This window comes from Sinocyclocheilus grahami, unplaced genomic scaffold (genome assembly GCF_001515645.1).
Source record: "Sinocyclocheilus grahami isolate Dianchi unplaced genomic scaffold, SAMN03320097.WGS_v1.1 scaffold257.1, whole genome shotgun sequence".
Classification (NCBI taxonomy): domain Eukaryota; kingdom Metazoa; phylum Chordata; class Actinopteri; order Cypriniformes; family Cyprinidae; genus Sinocyclocheilus; species Sinocyclocheilus grahami.
In genome coordinates, this window is record NW_015505436.1 from 2,033,422 (window position 1) to 2,042,063 (window position 8,642).

The 8,642-nt window shown below is 32.2% G+C and overlaps 1 protein-coding gene across 1 annotated transcript in view; it reads right to left on the reverse strand.

Moving 5' to 3' along the window:
* The window catches only part of LOC107598848 (OTU domain-containing protein 7A-like), an 84,940-nt gene that overhangs the window by 49,608 nt on the left and 26,690 nt on the right, over window positions 1–8,642 (reverse strand). The window contains exon 2 of the mRNA XM_016290290.1: window positions 645–779. The gene's annotated coding sequence lies outside the window, so the exon portion shown is untranslated. The remainder of the gene's footprint in view (window positions 1–644; window positions 780–8,642) is intronic.

Here is an 8,642-nt window from a genome sequence, read left to right on the forward strand (position 1 = left end):
TCATAAATATATATGTATATATATAAATTCTATGTATGTGTGTGTATATATATATATATATATATATATATATAAAATTAATATTTATATAGAATGATACAATTAAACTTGTATATAATCATTCACATATAAAAGTAAAAATATAAATGTTGTATTGTCATTATTATTAATATTGTTATTATATTTCATAATAATTAGAATATTATGTTTTTTGTTGTAACATAACTCATTCAAATACAGTAGTTTTGTGTCTTTTGCAACCTGTTGAAACAATGAGTTCCAGTTGTTTATGATCAATGAACATCGATTTTAAATACTTAATAATAAAAATGATAAATGTTTGAGATTGTATATAGAGCCATTTCTAGCAGCTGAAATAGTAGAGTATGTAATGTAATATAGTATAATATAATATATTATTCAATTTATTAAAAAAATTACATCAGTTTTTTTAAGATTACGGTTTTTTCCCTTTTTTTTTTCTTTTTTCAGGTAAATCAATACAGTGCAGGAATATGTTAAGTTTTGTAATAGACATGCTTTAAAATCCTACGGAAATTTGTCAGATGTGATCACATGCAGATTCCGTGTGGGCTTTGTGAAGTTCCTGTGAATAAATGCTGATCACATAAAGGCATTCTTACTTTCTGTGTTCTCAATGGGAGTTGAGCAGCCACCTCACCACCATGCTTATGTCTGCGTCACACACTCTCTAACACACACTCCTCTCGTCTAGTCCATGGCTGGCAGGTGAGGAAGACTCGGGCTCAAATACAGGCCTAGAAACAGAGAGTGAGAGAGAAAACCATTAGTGAACAAATCTCACATAAACTCCAGTGCCCTATAAAGCACAGTAATGTAGTCTGACTTTAGCCACATTATGCAAGCGTGACCCAATATTCCAGTGACCCTCTTAAAACTTAGTTTATGGTAAGTAAAAATATGAGTGTTTATGTAATTTACGTCATCGTCACTACAGAACGCTGTTAAACACAATACATCATCTGAGATGTGGTGGAAATGATAATGCGGTGAAAAGGTTTATAACTTTCAGAAAAAAAGCTAAATGGAAGACTTGAGTAGGTCAGAAGTAGAGCTGAGGAACGTGAAGAAACTTGAGCTCAGCAGTCAGAGATCACAGTGATGTAATGCTTTACATGAGCCTGGCAACCGTCCGATCACAGTCAGTTTATTAAGGTATTTCTGAGTTGTGTGTGCACAAATGGCTGATTAGACTGGTAAGGATAAATACAATTTCCATATTAAGGTTTATTTTTTTGGAGAAAACCACAGGACCAGTTCTAGGATTTTAATCTCAGTATGAGCCATTGTGGCTTACAGGACTATTTCTTGCAAGAGGTCACAAGTTCAAATCTTGCTCTACTGAATATCATCTGTTTGTCAGTAAAAATCCCCCTTTTTTTTTTACTTACGATAGTATTTATGAAGCAGAATTTTAGTTAAATTCCACAGATAATTTTCAGCCATTTCAGTAAGTATTTATTTATATGCTTGTTTGTTTAGCATATATATTTTTAGTTCCACAGATATTTGCAGCCATTTCTGTAATAATTAATAATGAATTAATATTTTATTTATTTAGCTAAATTCAACAGATATTTTTCAACAATTGAACAATTAATACATTTATTTATTCATTAAAAACGTTACATTCCGGAAATATTCTTCTGCCTTTTTTTTTGTTCGTTTAACATACTGCATTAATTTATTAATTTATGTAGATAATATTTTAGTTAAATTCCATAAATATGTATTTATTTATTTGTTTGTTAAATTAAATTAAATTAAATTAAATTAAATTAAATTAAATTAAATTAAATTTCGGAAATATTCTTCAGCCATTGTTTGTTTGTCTAATATACTATATTTTAATTTATGTAGATGATATTTTAGTTAAATTCCACAGATATTTATTTATTTGTTTAATTTAATTTAATTTAATTTCCAGAAATATTCTTCAGCCAGTTTGTTTGTTTAATATACTATATTTTAATTTATGTAGATGATATTTTAGTTAAATTCCACAGATATTTATTTATTTGTTTAATTTAATTTAATTTCCAGAAATATTCTTCAGCCAGTTTGTTTGTTTAATATACTATATTTTAATTTATGTAGATGATATTTTAGTTAAATTCCACAGATATTTATCAGCCACTGATTGATTGACTATTAAATCCCACATATTTATTTATTTATTTTATTGTTAAATTTCAGATTTATTTATTTATTTTTATTTATTTATGTGTTTGTTTGATTGTTTAAATATATTTAATATTTTATTATTTATTGATATTAGTATTATTATATTATTCATGGATATATGTATTTATTTATTTTTTATTGCACATTTATTTGGTATATTGTTTTAAGTTAAATTCCACAAAATGTTTAGCTATTTCATCACTAAATGTATAACTAGTTTGAACAATAAAACTAATTTGGTTAATAATAGCCCGTGTCAAACAATAGCAAATTAATTAAACAACACTATAGAAAAAAAGAAGATATTAATTTACGATGTCTATATTTATTAACTTTATTTTACAGTAGTTTTACAATATAAGTAAAGTATTTTTTTGGAGAAAGTATTGTTTGTATATTTACGTGTGTGTGTGTGTGTGTGTGTGTGTGTGTGTGTACTGTGAGCAATGAGGTCATCCTACAGGCAATGTGAATCTACGTCGCACAAAAAAATAATATGCATACACAAAACACACTATATTTGATGCCTCAGCAGGCCCCAAGTCTCACACGGCAGCAGTTTTTACAGCAAGATCCCTTAGAGCTGCTGTAACCTCAAGAAGCAAAAATCACAATACATAATTCACAGCTATGCATGCTGTACATTCGGCTCTCCTCCGCTCAGAACAGGTGTGTGTGTGTGTGTGTGTGTGTACTGTGAGCAATGAGGTCATCCTACAGGCAATGTGAATCTACGTCGCACAAAAAAATAATATGCATACACAAAACACACTATATTTGATGCCTCAGCAGGCCCCAAGTCTCACACGGCAGCAGTTTTTACAGCAAGATCCCTTAGAGCTGCTGTAACCTCAAGAAGCAAAAATCACAATACATAATTCACAGCTATGCATGCTGTACATTCGGCTCTCCTCCACTCAGAACAGCAGCTCACGGCTCTGGCAGGCCATTTATAGAACGGCTGAGTCTCATTTCACAGCATTAGACTGGAGAAGAGTGACAGGCAGAGAGATGGACAACTACATTAGCCCAGGGGTCAAAAGTCAGTGCTTTTAGGCTTTTAGGTAAAAGAAGAGAGGAAGAGACCCTTCTTCTTCTTCTATCTTATTATATTATTCAAATCAAACTGAAGGCTTTTAAGACTCCCTTTGAGAGAGCAGTAAAATCTATATATTGAATCAATAATGTTCTTAGTCTTTCTTTCCTGTGGCGGGTGGCCCAGCGAGAATCCACATAAGTTGACATTAAATTAAATGCCAGATACAGTTTATTGTGTAGCCAAAATTCCAATAATTACCAGAAAAAGGTCATTACTGTATGCGCAATGCTGTAATTTTAATTATCAACAAGCCAAAATACGACGTGGCTCTTGTTTTGAAATGCCTTAGTACTTTCAAATACTTATTCAAAAAGATTAGATAAAATATGCACTCTTACAACTGAGACAAAAAATATAAAAATATTAAAATACAATAAACCATAATGAAAACACTGTCATAATTAAAAAACATGTTATTATTTATTTAATTATTGTTTGTTTGTATGTATGTTTTTGTTTTTTGGGGTGGGGCATTTATATGTATTGATTTATTTGAACACTTTAAAGGGTGATTGGCTATTTTATTGTAAGGCTAAAAAATATTAGCTCACGGAAAATAAAGATGAATAATTTTCTGTCTGCAAATTCAGATAATGAAGACTTTTTTCATGGCGTTTAAGACATTTTAAGACTTGAAAAGGCAGTTGGCTATTTTAATTATTATTATTTTTAAATCCGCTCAAGAAAAATAGAGATTAATAAAAAATAAAAAATGTATAATTACATTATTCCGTGTATATAAAAAATTGAAGACCTTAAAATGATAAATAAGACTTTTGTTGTGGCATTTAAGACTTTAAAAGGCAGTTGACTCTTTTAATTATTTAAAATAAATAAATAAAAAATCAGCTGAAGAAAAAGGAAAAAGAGAAAGAAGACCAAATTGAAATTGTAAATTGAAGACCTTAACGTTTTTATAGCATAAGACATTTTAAAACTTAATTTATATATATGTATGTATGTATGTATGTATATAAGCTGACAATATCTTGTAGTATTTCTAATTTCTAAATTCTAATTAATTTCTGATTAGAACAACTAAAAACCTTCCTTAAGTTGTCCAGGGGCTCCAAGAGGGGTTTGATTTCCCTTGACACCAATTTAATGAGTCAAACCTGCAGCTATTGTTGAATTTCATAACCTTTTTTTCTTAAGAAATGGAAAAAGTGCAGAGATACCTCTCTGACGAACTCCCACGGTTTCTGAAGAAAGCTTTTAAATGAAGGAAATAAGAGAACATACTTAGCAGAACATACTTTGTTTATCAAATATAATCTCCACCCACACGTGCATTCATAGAAACACACACATACACTGAAAACAGCAAACAGTTTGTTTACACCTCACGCTGCATTGACCTGAGCTCACAGGGACCTGCAGGCTTCTAGTATTTATGAGCCCACGTTAACGAGCTCCAAACATTCACAGTGAAAGCATGAGAAACAGAAAGACCCTCGCTCTCACCTCCACCTACGATCAGAGCCGCTGTAAAACAACAACAACAGCCACACACTCATTCATCACATCTCCCTGCTCTCCCGCGCGTGATCAATGTTTCCACGGCTAAATTTAACACAGTAACCTTCATAATTGCGCTCTGAGGCTGCGAGGTCTATTTTCAGAGCGTCAGATGTCTGGCAGCGGTGGAAAAATGTGCGATCACACCCAACTGATATGCAAAGCAAGTGTGAGAATTATGGGAAGCAATTACTCACAACATGTGCATGGAGTAAGTATCTGCGTGTAAAGTTATTAAAACACTTAAAAAAAAAACTCTAAAAAAAAGACATAGCTAAAGTACATACACAGGCATATATTACATTTTATAATAAATGTATCAATTTAACAGATAAATACATATCTAATAATATATAAATAATATAATAAATAAATAAATTTATGACTATTATATTATATTATATTATATTATATTATATTATATTATATGGCCCACAATTTATTTTTTCTAGAGACATGCACATGGAACCAACTCTGCTTTCTTATCTATAAAACTTGATGAATGCACATACTCAACTGAATCCATCGCTGATCTGTGAAGCTTTGCTAAAGACAGGTTAAAAAGGACTGCTGACACTCATGAACGTAATGAGTACACACCAACATCTGTGTGTGTGCTGCAGTATTCAAGCGTTCCTTACCCCCGCTTCCACAGGTGCTCTTCAGGTACACACACACGCACACACACCTGGCTGCGTTCCCTCACACTGAGCCTTCAACATGCAGTCGATTACCTCATAGACCTGCAAAGCCAAAGACACACAGCTGCAGGTCTAGCAACCCCGAGGAATTTTGGGATACAAGCCCAGCAATGAAAATAAGACTCAGGACGTGTCACGCAGTGCTCATTCATCCATGTGTGCTTGAACAAGACCAGACTCAGACAAAACTCTCTACTTCACACAAAGTTGTTTTATCAAAGATGTTCAATTAAATGGGTCCTAACAAATCACTAAAGGAATATTGCAGGTTCAAATTAAGTTCTGTTGACTGAATTTGTGGTGTAATGTTGACCACCATAGAAAAAGATTTGGATTTATCCCTCATTTTTTTATTTGAGTAAAAAATGATTTTGCAGCACCAGCCATTTCCAGCTACTCTGCCAAAAGCATGAATAAGAGCCATGTTTTTTGGACATTTACTGTGTCAGTACTGTTTTTTGTATATACAGCAGCATGGTAATACCAAGCTATAGTTTGAAATACATGGAATACAATGGCGTAACATGTACAAAAAATATGTTATATGGAATATGGCAGTCATTAGTAACAAAATACTATGGTATTACCATGTGATACTATGATCAGTTCTTAAAAATATTGAACTTTCTAAATTAAAAGTCAATATGAAATCAAAATTAATCTTATTTACGCTCATAATAGAGTACACGTCCCTAGTGTTACCGAGAATGATCCATCTGTACATTCTAAATAAATAAATAAATAGTTATAATAATATAAATATCTAATACTTTTCACCTCCTTAAAAATTACGTCACCAACCACCTATCATACACAGTAGAGACAATTATGATTATGATTATTAATAATAATAACACATTTTACTACTTTTTATTTAATTTGTGTTAAAAAAAAACTTATGATAAAAAACATAATTTGCTACACCTCTGAAATTGTCACATCCACCTTTCATATAGTAGAGACAATTATAATAACAGAAATTAGTTAGTTAGTTACACACTACATTACACTACATTAGTTACACACACACACACACACACACACACACAAACATAAAATTTGCTCTGCCCCTGAAATGATGTAATTTTCTTCTAAAACAGTAGAGATGGATAAAATCAAGTGTCTTCCTAAACATCTTTTTTTTTGTTTAATATCCTGTTTAGCTGTTTAAACTTCAAGTAAAATAGGTTGAAAATGCCACTCAGTCAATATACGACATGTATCATGTGGAGGGGAAATATATTATACTCCTCAATAAACCTCTTCACACACTATTCCTTGACCAAAAGCACTTGGAAAATGCCACAATGTTCCCATGCACCCTGTACACTATTGAAGAAACATAAAACACACATTTGCTCATAAATCACTCATGCAGTTACAGCATCAGATGATTATGACGATAGATCAAATAAATGAGTGTAATTATGGCTGCAGTGCTGGCTCATCTGGCTCTGATGGTGTGTTTTTGTGTAACGTTGAGGGTCTCTGCATGCCGTGCAGAAGCTCATAGCTTCTGAGGATCAGAAGAACTTGCTTCTCTGTGTATTTGATCACCACAACAAAACACATCAGACATGAACTAGAGAGAGACAAGAGAAACGCAGAGAAAAACAGATCACACTGAAACCACAATAGCCTGTTTACTGTTTGCTAACACGGAGAAACCAGTTCAGAGATCATGAAGATAACTAAATCAGCACGACCTCAAGACTTCTGCACGGTGGACAATAAATAAGCTGAAAACCCCTAAAAAATACATTGAAAGAGTGACCAGAATTTCATATAGACTGTCGGGATGTGCATTTTTGATTTGGGCCAGTAAATAAACATCTTTAACCTAACAGCTATTCATTCTCAAAAGACGAATGTATAATATTAAAGCAAGCAAGCAAGAAAGAAAGAAAGAAAGAGAGAATTTCCATTACTTTAAAAAGCAATAATAAAATAAAATAAATAAAACAATAGCAGTTAACAACCAAGAAGAACTTAGTTTGTTATATTGTTATTTATATATTTTATATAGTTATTTAAAATATATAAATACATTTGATATTTATTATGTATATATAAATAATAAATATAAAATATATATAGTTATTTATTATATTAATAATAATAATCTATTATGTTTTTCATTTTAAATAATTAGTTCATTTTAATTAAATACATTATGCTAATATTTTTTTAATATATCATACTAATATACTTATGAGGAAAATATTTGTGTATAATATTTGATGTGTTCAATAGTTCACAAGGCATGTGAGAAAATCTTTGGGAACTTGTTTTGTAATAGTGTAAAGAGGTTTATTGATTCCTATTCCTATAATTCCATTTAAATGCTTGATTTCCATTGTGTTAAAACGCAAAATAAAGTAATAGTGGCTAAAAATTACCCATAAAAACCTCTGAAAATGTAAAAATCTAGTTCTGTTGCAATAAAACGGTTGTTAACTGCTAACCGTTAATTGCAGCTAAATAGCAATTATCAACTTGAATCCCTGTAGACATGCTTACAGTAAGGTTCTGGCTGCACATTGTTTATAGCGTAGTGTAGTGTAGGGGTTGTTTGCACTGCTGACGAGACTATTTTAAGGGGTCATATGATGCGATTTCAAGTTTTCCTTTCTCTTTGGAGTGTTACAAGCTCTTAGTGCATAAAGAAGATCTGTAAAGTTGCAAAGACTAAAGTCTCAAATCCAAAGAAATCTACTTTATAAAAGTTAAGAGTCAACCACACCTACATAAAACGGCTCGTTCTAACACGCCCCCACATGTCTACGTCACGATGTGGGAAGATTTGCATAACGCCACCCAAATGTTCACGCAAAGAAAGAAGGCGTAACTTTGATTCTCGCTGTAGTATTGTTGCCGCCGCCGCCGCCATGTCGGGAAGGCGCTGTGTGTTTCGTTGTGAAAGCAAAACTACGTTGTTTGGTCTTCCAAAAGAGGACGATATCCGCTTCGTCATGCCTGGAGCTGAACTGTGCTGGTCGCTGAGGAAATACATCAACTTCACGCTGTGAATCGCCGGATCGGCTTTCACCATGGACAAAGCGGAGTCCAGCCCGGGGTCGTCACATGTGGTTGCCGCA